Source organism: Thunnus albacares, chromosome 6 (genome assembly GCF_914725855.1).
Source record: "Thunnus albacares chromosome 6, fThuAlb1.1, whole genome shotgun sequence".
In the NCBI taxonomy this organism is placed as follows: Eukaryota; Metazoa; Chordata; class Actinopteri; order Scombriformes; family Scombridae; genus Thunnus; species Thunnus albacares.
Window position 1 is genome coordinate 20,539,444 of NC_058111.1, and position 13,453 is coordinate 20,552,896.

Genomic DNA, 13,453 nt, shown 5'->3' on the forward strand with positions numbered 1-13,453 from the left:
CTTTGGATAAATGTGCTATATGAAATATAGCCATTTAAGGGGGCCCCCTGTCTGTGAGAAAAACACAAAACAAACACCACCCAACGAGGGCCCCCATGGTGGTCAGGGGGCCCATTGCAGTCGCTTATAATGCAAATAGGCAAAAACAGCCCTGGGTGCATGCATGTTTTATTAAAACCACTGCACCACTCATTAGCAGCCTTTTCAATGGACGAAGCTACCATATTTGCTCAGTATTTTATGGGTTTGACTGACAACATAGATCATGATTACAATGCTGTAACACATTCAAAATCTAAGTATTGTATGCTATGAGAGTAAAACCAGCGTCACTCACAAAAAGAGCAGATTGTCGCATTCATTCATTCATGAGTATCATGGCTTGGCCCAAAATGTTGACTGTGAGTGTTCCAACATGAGGCCACAAAAGTTTATGATAAAATGCAACTACAATGAAATTTATTAGACACAGGGTAAAGAACATTGACATGAAGACAGTCATGATCAATGTAGATTCCCAGATTTTATATCTTTTTTTTTTGTCGCAAAGTGACTGACAAATTGTCTTTTCATAGTACAACAGATATGAGCTCATAAAACCAAGACTAATTTTAAAAAGAATAACTGGAATTATTACTCTTTAATGCAACATAAATTATATCTAAATCCTGGTGGGCAAACTGTGCCTTTGTTTTATACTGGTATTTAACGCCTAAGCACTAAATAAAGTGTTTTACATTCTTGTAATGACTGTAAAGGATTTAATTTCACATTTTATGACTCTGCTGTGTGCTTGACAATAAGGAGCTAAGGCAATTATGTCTTATCAGCTCTGTCGGGGAGCATTGTGTATGCTTTGTATTTTGTTTGTTCATGTATTGTATGTGTGTGTGTGAGAGAGAGAGAGAGAGAATGCGAACATGTGTGTGCACTGCTGTGTTGTAGGTTGTATGTGCTTCTATTTGTTTCATGTATGACATCTGTGTATGTGTTTCTGTAAGTGCTTATTATGTGTGTCTGTCATACATCGAGTGGGTATATTTAGTGCATACTATAATGCTCATTAATGTCTAAGGCCTGTAATGTACCCTACTGTTGATGTCTACATTCATGTTGACATAGCCGGTGTTAGTACTCAGTGTGTGTGTGTGTGTGTGTGTGTGTGTGTGTGTGTGTGTGTGTGTGTGTGTGTAATAACAATAATAATAACTTAATTTATATAGCACTTTTCAAAATACAGTTACAAAGTGCTTTACGATAAAAACAGTACACAGTTAAAATCCAAAAACAAACTGAAACCCATAAAACTAAATATATTATAAAAACATAAATAAAGTAAAATGAAATAAAATTCCATAAAATATAATAAGATCACTGAAAAGCAATTTTAAACAAGTGGGTTTTTAACAGTGATTTAAAAGACGAGACAGAGTTGGCAGCCCTGATATCCTCAGGCAGGTCATTCCAAAGTCTAGGAGCCCTGACTGCAGGAAGAAAATTTTTCAGAAAATTCTAAGAATTATGAGATTTTCTAAAAAATTTCCCTTACAGCAAGACTAGACCCTGGTAAAGATAGAAGTTATGCACAAAGCATCTCAGCCCTTAAGAGAGCTCCTAAGGTGAGAAACTGTTAGGAGTAGGGAGGGGGACTTTTAAGAGGCTTAAGAGTTTCTTAAGAAGAGGAGAAAATGGTTGAAGGACAAACAGGTAGGAAAAATATTCTCCAAATGCCGAATGACAGTTAATGAAACACTACAGATTAGATTGTACAGGGATAATGTTTGTGGTCAATCTCATTAGAGATACGCTCACATCTCCCACTGAACATAATAACACTATAACGCCAGAAATGAAAGTGATCACAACACTAAGATATTCGGCAATTGGAAAAATTTGGAATTTGCTGGCAGCTAAATATACTACACATGTGTTTGACAGTTATAGGCAAGAGAACTGTGTCAGTGGAGTGTAGAGAATCAGACGACAGATAAGCTTGTCACAATAATCTTCCCTTTGCCTTGTGTACTCAGCCAGCTTAATACACCTACCCACTGATAATCTGCCACAGACATATCAGACAAACAAAAAAAGCACATACAGTATGCACACACATACACACGAAGCAAAACAGGATTCACACATAACTGCAGCCACAAAGGCTAAAATAAGAAATCATGCAATTATACACACAAGACTGGTAAATTCTGACACCATTAAATAATATCAGAGGGCTATTTTGACTGACCTCCACATTCAAATTCCTCAACTTTTTTTGAATGATAGGATCTGAAGTGCTTTCAGACAGCGAGCGGTTGCCACCATTGTTTCCAGTGTAAACATGACGGCTTGCTGCTGAGGTTGGCAGCAGTGGCAAGGAGAGGGAGGCAGCTACCACTCTTACAAACAAGCATGGCTATTTGCTGCTGCCGTATGAATTGATTATGGTTTTTTCTCAACTTTTGACAACTGAAACCACAGAAACCACTTCCACAGGTATCTGAGTTCCTTGACTTATCCATCAATTAACAAAAATAGCCTTGATATTAGTTAGAAAAAAACTTTTTATATCAATCTAACCATTCCCTTCATTTTAAACTAAAACTCACTACATGGAACATACTGTGTTAGTTCAGGCACTGAAGTCAGGCTTGTGTCAGCTTATTGGCCTCTGTATGTTTCGCAATCACTGACTCATCCACAGCTGTGCCTGGTAACATCCAATCACATTCACACAGGTGTATACCACCAACATTTTAACCTGTCACTATCACAGTTCACTCAGTTTGCTGCTGCAGCTCCTTTCAACACCCTTACCTGCTCCTTATATGGTATTTCATATTGTTGATTTTAGATTGAGATTGATTGGTTGAGATTAATGTTCATGCACTGTATATTTGTTATGTTTTGTTTAGCTCTCTTAGCAGAATCTTCATTGCTGCTTGGATTCTTTGAGAGCTCTCTCAAACAGCTTTTTCTGCCAAATCTAACTGTTTAACCGTTCGCTATTAATGGTCAATTCCTTGACATAAGTGTCTCTGACTGAAATTTTTCACTGTGATAATGATATTAGAGTAGGTGGAAAGCACCAGCCGGTAGCACAAAGAACAGGTTGTTGGTATAGAACGGAGGTAGCTGGTAGCCATGGCAGTGGAGTCCCTGCTGTCTCCCATTCAAAATACAGAACACCAACGTCACCAGGCAGCAGCTGCTTGCTTTTCAGCTATATTCTGTTTAAATCATGTTATGTGAAGTACTTTCCTTTAGGTCCTTGTATTAAAAGTGCAAGAAAAGCCTAAACTTCCTGATGCATTTTTTATTTACAAATACACACACACATGGTCACAGGGTCACTTCCCTCTGACTACAGGATGCCATAATGAGTTATGGCATCCTGTATGGTAGCCTATAGTTACAGAACTTTAAATGACTGAAAACTGGGAGTGGAACATGACTGAATGGAGCATGTCACTACACACACACACACACACACACACACACGCATGCATTCATGCACTGTCATACACGCACTTACCTAAACATACGCACCCACATGCCCCCCTGCCTCCTCACACTCACACAATGCAAGCACAGCACAAGAAACCAACCTTACAAGAGCTGCATGCCTGATCGCTCATATTACACATACGTGGGTAGGCACATACATGCGTGTTCACACACACACACACAGATGTTGAGCTCATTAACAGATTCCCAGAGGGTAGCCAAGAAAGGCAGGCTACTGTGGGAACTTGGAAGAATCTAGCACTTTGACCTGAACAGACACACTGAAGACGTACAGGAAATAAAACAATAGAATAAGGCAATATATCGCTTTACTATGACAACCCTTAACTATATCTTTCTCTCTCTCTCTCTGTCTATATATATATATATATATATATATATATATACAAATGATAGGATCAATTAGAGCTAATCCTGCATTTAGTCTCAATCTTTCTCGATTTTGACCTTTCCAACACCAACTCTTATCTATTAGGTATTAACATCGACCAAAGTATCTAAAGCACACATAAAATAAAAAATAAAAACATCTACGTAATGGTCAGGTGAACAAAAGTAAGTAGGAAAATTCAGCAAATTCAGAAAAATTAACTCATATCTGTGTGGAGAGCAAAAACAGAGAGTTTAAAGCTGTACATCACCCAAAATGTATCATTATTTTATATTTATCATATCAAAGAGTTACCCCCTGCTGGCTTGAAAGTGGCTTTTAAAAGTTGTTACTTCCTTCCTTCAAAGAGAATACCTTCTGCGGTCTGACCGAATAAGTGTCACTTACAGAGGTTTGTAATTGTACCACATATTCACTGCAGAAAATTAGCAAAAAAAAGACACAGAAATGTCTCAAAACCCTTGTGCAACATCCATTTCTTCTGTCGATCTCTATGCACACTATGTTCCAAACACTCGGTTTCAGCTTGGTATGGATACATACGTATATGCACTGCTTCTGTCTGACTTCACATGGATATGCCTGTTGATTTTAGAACTCATTTTAACATGTTATTGATTGCTTTTTTATACTTGTGTAGGTCAAAGAGTAAAGATTACTACAGTTTTCTTTGTCATGGCTCCCAGGCTTTGGGTCACTAGACGCATGCCACATTACACACATGCCAACACACATACACACATCCAACTAAAACACTGGTCACGTCTCCCTCTACCAGAACTAATCCCCCTTCATCTGACATTAAGCCAAAGGATGGAAGGATGAAGAGGTAAGCAGGGGATGAGACAGGGACAACAAAAGAAGAGGAGAAAAAAGAGAACAATGCTCTTTGGCCTTTTCACCTTTGACTTGTGATGTCTAGGCTGAGCACATCTGATATCTGGTGTCTGCAGAGACCTTGGCATTTCAAGCCAGGCATTTCTACCTTTTTGAAAGCACGATTAGATTTTTGACTTGCACATTTTTATCCACATAATTGCATTTGAAAAGATTTTCAATTACTAGTTTCAGTCACATATAAAGGCCTTTTTTACACCCACACTGCACGCATGACTCATTTCTCAGCAAAACAAAACCAACATTGAAGAATTTATGCAAGCTTACATGCTCAAGAAAGCCCACACAGGCATACATTTGTGTCTAAAGACAGTCAATGGAGATCAACATAATAAACAGATGAATCACAGATGAACTCATGATACGATACCATCACGATATTCTTACCACGATAATGATATATCACGACAAAGACAATTCTGCGATACATGATATATGAAGATGAAGAAATAATGTATATCACAGCATCTGTAATTGAAGAAGAAAGGAAAAACATTTCAAATAGTCAGATAATGTACAATGTTTATTAACAGGACATTAGTTTCACAGAAAAGAAATGCACCCAAGTATAAATATCAGAACGTTGATAACTGTAGCATCAGTTTGTGCCTCTCACACAGAGCTGCTGGTAGTCTGACAAGTCTGATAAGAGACAAAAGAGAGGTGATGTCATGCTAATAACCCAAAGATTTATTCTTTTTCTGTGACACACACAACCCGCTGATAACTAACTATGCTATATTTAGAGCTTTAAGAGATATTCAGGGCTAACAACGGTAACATTAACATGATAAACAGCAGGGTTACAGCTATGTACAGACCCTCCCCCACAGACACACCAGAGAGCTTCTTGTAATAGAGCTGCTAGCTCAGCTACAACACAGGTACTACACAGAAACTTTTACAAAGGGCCATGAATGTGCTCACTGTCAAAGCTCCAGCCGACTCTCTGTGTTTTCAGCGCATACATGGAGAGTCTGACAGCAGCTGATCATGGCTAGTTATTTTGCTTGCATTTCTTTTTCATTGTCACCTACAAATTGCTGTTCATATGACCAAAGAAGCTGAATCAATCCTAAGTGGTCCTATGTTTAAAAAAATGTATTGATACTTGGCACCAGTGTATGGATAACACCCCCCACCCCCACCCTGAATGCATGTCCACATAGTGAGTGAACACACACACACACACTTTCCTGTGTGTCTGATAAATTATAGTACAGAGAAGGACTCTGAGACAGAAAAATGAATACATATGTGGCATAAAAAGAATCAAATAATAACTGACTGGCTGATTACACCATCTGTCTCTCCTTGCTAACACTTAATCTTGCCTTTCTTCCTTTCTCTGTCCTCTCTTTCTCCAAAAAGAACAGTTTGCCCTCATTTTGATTCTAGTATCTATATTTCATTCCCAAATGTAACCCCAATCCTCTGTCATTCTCCTCCTCTTTCATCCTCCTTCCCTTTCTTTCCCTCTCTCTCCTTTTCCCTTTTTACTCTCCTTTCTATCTCCTCTTTTTTTGCCAAAGTTTCCATATCATGATGGATCAGATGCTGGCCCCAAAAACACCACATGATGAGGAGGTCTATTCTTTATCTAATAAATATGGCTTTTATCAGACCACACACACACACACACTCATGGATATATTATCAGGACTACACCAATTCTGGGAAACCAGCCCGGTTGGACCGAAACCAGAAACTCTATTATAACAACATTTGTGTGAATGAGTGTGTGTGTGTGCGCGTGTGTATGAAGTGGATAACACGGATGTCTCTCAAGTAAGCCTTGTTTGTCTGAATACTTTGGTAACACTTCACAGTAAGGCATGATTCTGTGCATTAAATACTTAATGGATTATACAATAAAAAACCAAACTGAAAAAGAGTAATTTCAAAATTGGCCATATTTGTGACTTATCTTGTGCTGGATTCTAGTCCAATTTTCAGTCATGTGTTGGCATTGGCATTCTTTCTTAAGTGATTATTGTTACTCTCAAAATGCCCCATCCCCGACCTCCCTAGCAGGGCCAGGACTCATGACTTCAGTATTTCTTAAATCCTGGCTATGGTCCAGCTTTTTTATTAGCTCTTTTTTATTTCTATTTTTATTTTTATGAATTGACGCCCTCCTCATTGCAAGAATTGAGGCATTTATAGCATCATGATCACATGGTAATTAAGCATGTTCATGTCTTCTCCACAGCAATTTGCACTTCAGTAGAGAAACAAACAACTGGTCAGTCAGGCTTTGAGTCCTTCTCACAAGTGACTTCTATAAGACAATCATCCAGTTTCAATAAGTCGTCCAAATTAAATAAATTGTGGTAACACTTTACAATATGGTACACAAAACTGAGAAGTTACCAGGGAACAAATGAGGAATGAATGAGGAACCAACTGCTAGTAAACCATTAGTTAACAGCAGTTATTTAGTAACTCCTAATCAAACTAGAGTATCTAATGATTAGTTAATTGAGAAACGACTGTTAGATGTTATGTTAATGATCTAATATGTAATTAATTGTTCATGGGTATCTGTTAATCCATATAATGGTTCTTTACTTAATGCATAGTTCTTGATTACCTAGGAATAATGCACTAAGGAGCACTTAACCAATAACATGTCATTACTTCATTATTACCAACCTATTAGTTTCTATTTTTGTGTCTCCTCAAGTCAAGTGGTGTACCATACAGTGTTTACACACTGAATCATTACCTGTTCATTACTTACCAAGTTTGTGTCTGCTAGACTGGTCCATTATACTGAGTTGTTACTGAGTAATTAACCATTATTTCATGATTACCTGTCCATTAGTTACCCATTTTATGCCCCCTCAAGTAAAGTGGTGCATCATACTGGGTGGTTACTGAGTACTGAGTACCAAGTTTGTGTTTGCCCATAAGAGGTGCATTACCCTTACCGTCATGTACATGAATGTGCTGCCTGACAAGTGGATTAGGTGACACTGTGATCGCTTTTTATACAAGCCTTAGAATGGGTCCTCTTCTTCTGCCTTTTAAGCCAAGCACCAGACCCATTTTCTCCTCTTCCAGGTCCCTCCAAATCTCCCTTTACCAGTCAGATTATATTTTGTCCTGTAAAGAACAGGGAAATAATGAGATGGGCAAAAGGTAGAGAGTTTCCTTCTCTCGCTTCTGCCAGTCTTTATTTATACACATGTATTTGTTTTAATTGCACTTAAAGGGGACCTATTATGCTTTTCCTTATTTTCAGTCATATATATATATATATAAAATGTTACAATGTCAGATGTTCATATTAAACGTGGCCAAAGTGTCAAATAATGAGGTAAACATATATAGACGTAATCCCTGTGAGGAAAAAGTACCGGCTTCAGACTACTCTGAACGCTTGGTTTCCAATGTTTTTTATACTTTCAACCTGAGCTGATGTCAACTTGTGACAGATTTCATTCTGTGGCCACCTGTTCCAGGCACAACGTGCAAGTTCACTGCTCCACTCCACTAACATTATGGTATTTTTCCATTGTTTTGGGAGCAGTCATGCCAAGCCATGACTCAAATTGAGCTGGCACACTGTGTTTTTTTCCATTACACAGCACAGCAAAGTAAAATAAGTTGTTTACTTGTTGGAGGTGTGCTGGTCGTCTGCAGCTCTTCGTCATACATCATCATCACTGTGGCTGTTTCTGCTTATACTGTTTCTCCCTGCATTATTTCTAACTGATCTGCTGAACAAAGATCTCTAAATATATGTCCATATCTTGATGTGTCAACTGGTTTTTAGCGCTGCTAATGAAGCTCCACTAATTTGGTGAGAAACACGTTTCATTTCCTGTAAATTCTTCACAATAAGAATCTCCCATTATTTAGATATTTAGAAGCTTTTAATATGGGTTTTCATCGGCAGTAACTTAACACGACTCTGATACAGCTGCCCCACGGCAGGCTTCCAGAAAGCTAGGCAATCAGATCGGAGTAGGCTCATCAGAAGGGGTCCTGAAAGAGACAGGAGCTAAGACTACCTGTTGAATGACAAAGGCTGAACTGAGACTGCATAAAGGGCCAGTATAAGATAAATAAGGAGTTTTTTGAACTGTGAATCATGCAAAGCTACTCTAGTGGAGACCCAGAATAAAAATATAGAGCTGGAAATAAGCATAATAGGTCCTGCATCCAAAACTTCATATTTCTCTCCACAGAGTCATTACCAGGTTACATATCAAAACAATACTAATACAGATTTCACAAACAAAACTACAAACAGTCCTGTGTGCTGTGGTTCGACATGTACAAATTAAAGAAAATACATTTGTCTTCAAACTTGTTTGGTCTGCTGCTTAGAGCTTTAATAAATGCACTACTATTTGTAAATAGGTTTCCAGGTGGACTGGCTGACAGGACACAAATCCTTGCTAACAACATATTAATACAATGGGAAATCTCATAGAAAAATGTCTAAGCTAGCAGAGTTAGCATCACACTATTAAATTTAAAACCAGAGCTGCCAACTCTCACTCAACGACCGTGAGAATCACACAAGTGACACTTTTCACATGCTTCCACGCCATCCGTCAATTTTCTCACACAGTGAAAAACAAATTCATAACTGGTAATGTTGCAGCGCAAAAAAGAAGACACTGACAGTGCACTTACAGATAATACAGAGCAGCACAGTGTAACAGCAGTGGGGGTAAGTGAGTACACAAATCTATTATATTGTAATTTATTCCCATGCATGCTGCTCAGAGTAATCTCAGTCAGCGGCTTTTCGGACAGCGGCACAGCGTCACTTCTAGGGGTGGAGTTGAATCCAAATGCGGTATTTGGAAAATCACAAATAGCGGATTTTTACAAATATTTATTTCGTACAAATATCTTAAAAACTATTTGTTTTCAGGAAGAAAAAAATCTCATGCCAAGCTGAAGTCAAAACTTGGCAGCCCTGTTAAAACAATTACTACATGTGTACACAAATCACTCTATGAACTCATAAAAACTTTCTTAGAACTTTTGGAGCCTAAGATTTTAGCAGATAGGGGATTTCTAATCAGCTTATGGTGCCAACCTTCGTATCCCTCATTTCACAAAAGGAAAAAAGTAACTCTCTGCACAGGAGGTGGACTCGTCTAGACAATTTTCCTGTGTTAGGATCCATGCGGAATGAGTCATTGGTCGGTGGAAGAACTTGAAAATTTTGCAAACAGTTATTCCAGTGTCACAGGTTAACATACAGTACTAGATGATGTTGTGACCATGTGTGGTGCCCTCACAAACCTCTGTAAGAGTGTTGTTCCCAAAGTCAAAGTTCCCAAATGAGTGAATTCTATTTAATTATCTATTTTAATTATTTATTGATTCATTTGATAAACAACATTGCATTGTGAATTATCAAAACATGTACCATTGTTTCTGTTTCTCCCCTAAATGATTCAAATGAGCTAATGCATTTTCCTGCTTAGCAAGGAATATTTCATTGTATCCGTGTATGAATTATAATATAGTGAATTACATTTTTAAAACAAGTACTTACTTAAGACTTCATGGGTGATAATAAACCTCCCAACATTAGCTGTCCCTGATGTGTATAATGGTCCTTTTTCCCCCAAGATTATCTTAAACTACAAAATTTAGAGTGCAATATCACTTTTGTTCGTAGGGATGTTATTAACGAAGAGTTACATTCCAAAATGAGATATGTACCATTGGAGAAATGTGACTGTTGTACAAAAAATATATAGTGCTATTTAAGTGCTAAATCATATTATAGATATAACTTTATATATATAACTTTTTTTAAAGCTACTGTATCTTAAGCCTCTGCCAAGAATTTTTTAAGGTATATTACCCCCAGAAGTAATCCATCATAGAAATATTCCTTGATCATTTTAGATAGCATCCCTTATGGACACATATAAAGCTTATGGAATGAAACTTTAAATGTCTTGTTGCACTAAAGTGCATCTACATATAGAGAGAAGTCAATAACAAGAAACACAACATTAAATGGAAGGAAAAGGTTACTAATGAATTCATTAGGTTTCCAACATTGTCAATGAAGGCATTCAGGCCTCAGCTCTGACATTCCCCACATAACAACGTTGTTGGATTCCTTTTTATCTGTACACAGATGTAGTGAAAGTGGTTGTTGCATTTGACACAGTTGATGAATTTGCCAAAATCTGGCCTTTCACAGTATTTGCAGGCCCTCTGTGTCTCCAAGGCAGGGTCATATCTTCTTGTCAGTAGTTCAGGCAGCACACTCGAGATAAAGAAATCTTGTGCTTTTGGCAAAGCCTCCTGCAGAATCTCTTGATTTCTTAGGATACATGCACAATGAACTCCTCCTTTGTCCACAACACAAAGTCACAGTAGCTAACATCACACACAAATGTGGAGTTGAATTTGATAGTAGTATGGGTGTAAATGCTTCAATATGAATGTCTTGTCCAGACAAAACTGCTTGTCTTCTGTACTTCCCTGAAGGCTATCACTGTACTTGTAGGGACACTTTATATCTCTACCACCCCTTTGCCACAGCAGGTAAATCTTGCTATGCCATCTGGCGATGGTCCAGGGTGTGGCTTGGAAGGCTGCACCACTAAGCTACAGGAGCTGACCCTGAAATTTTGATGGCTTTGGGCCATACTGTGAATGCAGTGTAGGCTTGTCTTGCCATTTCCTCCATGTTTTCACCCCAGAGCACAGATGGGACATTTAACTGTGTTTTGTTGTACTGCATTATATCCATTAGGTATGTTTTGCTGAACTTGTCAGTTGTGGTTGCATGGTGAAATTTGGTACTGTGATCTGACCAGCCCTATACAGTAGGTGTGTGCCAGTCCTTTGACCTTGACCTTGTTACCATGTTAAAAATTCCAGCTTCTCACATTGATGAGGATGTAGTTTAGTTTTTAGTCTGTGAAATGATTCCTCAATTTTCACCTGCATTTCCTGTGTTGAGAGTTCCTTGAGTGTTGTGTTAAATAAAGCAGTCAAGGGCCCAGGTAAGTCTTGTTGTTCCTCTGTATCAGTGTCAGATGATGCAGTTTCCATGTCACTATTCTCCAGACTTGTCAGCACTGCGGCACCTGGGTCCACAACACTTCAGTTCCTGTTATCATCTGTCAACTCTGATGACAGTGCAACAAAATGACACCATTATTGTGCTGCATAATATTTACATTTTAAGAATTTTTACTAAAATCATTAAGCAGAGTTTAAATCAGGCAGTTGCACAATAGATAACAGACATCTAATTTCCAGAATCAGTCATCTGAAGGCAAATGCGAAAACACGGCCAAACTAACAAAACATCATATGATATTGACATTACTCAAACTGTATCTCTAGGCCTTTATGATTTTCATCTCTGCATTGCCAAGAAACTCCTTCTTTCTCTGGTTACATCATGGTGTTAAAAGACTAAAGAGAAATCTTGAAAATGAATTAAATGCACTATGGCAAAAGGAAATTTATCTAGGCTCCATCAACTATAACATGCCTCTGGGTGTGACACTGTTTTCCCTAGCAGTTTTTGAAGCTGCTGGAAGCTGCCTGCCTAGCCCCTTTGGTTTATGGAAGCTGATTTCCCTCAATGGAGCTGGCTCTGTAAATTCTACTAGACATTTTATCATGTATCCAACCTAAGCTCAATCAGGTTTTGACTGCAAATAAATAATATTGGCTGCTGAAATTCTGAACACACTTCCTGCTGTGTGTAGTTCATGAAAAAGTTAGTTTCATGCCCTGGTTATGACTACGTTAGAGGGGCAAGACACATATGATTTTTGATACAGTGAGGAAAGTAATAAGTGAAATTTGAAATTACAGTAAAACAGAAGCAGAATTCATGTTTGCATAAAAACTACTGTATATCATCGAGTTCTGAACTATGCTTGCTAGTAAGCCAACAACACAAAATAATACTTACCCTGCCATGCAGGTAACTCACAATTTGCTGTTAGGACATAGTTTTCTGGTTTGTTAAGTATAACCCAAGCTTCATACATAGTGGTCTTGTGTTCTTGTCTTTGGCTAGGGAGGATGGCTGATTTAAAGACACAAAACTCTGAGTCTTTGTCATAGTATTTGACATTCTGTACATGACCACAGATAAGTGACTTGTATGTTTGTCATTTCCTGCTGGTATACACGCTAGGTTTCTCCACCAAAGACGTGTATATATCTGGCCACTGAATATTGGGCCACTTGCTAATGTCTTCTATCCACTCACTAATAGCACAGGAATCTGGAGGTTGGTCACCATTTGTCACAGTCAATTTGTTTAGGTAGCATTTGCGATCTTTGGTGGTTAATGCCTTTGCATAGCTTGACAAGCTGTTGCACTCCGCCATACTTCCATTGCCAAACCGCATTTGCATGCTTACGTCATCATTATTTACAAACTGTAAAAGGGTCTATTAACTAATCACTAACTAATCGTTAGCTATTCTATAAAATTTGATTAGGAGTTACTCAAGAACTGCCCGTAAACTAAAGGTTTAGTAGCAGTTAGTTCCTCATTCGTTCCTCATTTGTTCCCTGGTAACTACTCAAACATTTGTGCACCTTATGATAAAGTGTTAGCTTTGTTTGTGCTGTATGAAACTTTTACAGATCACTCTTGAAAACTAAATATGTTTT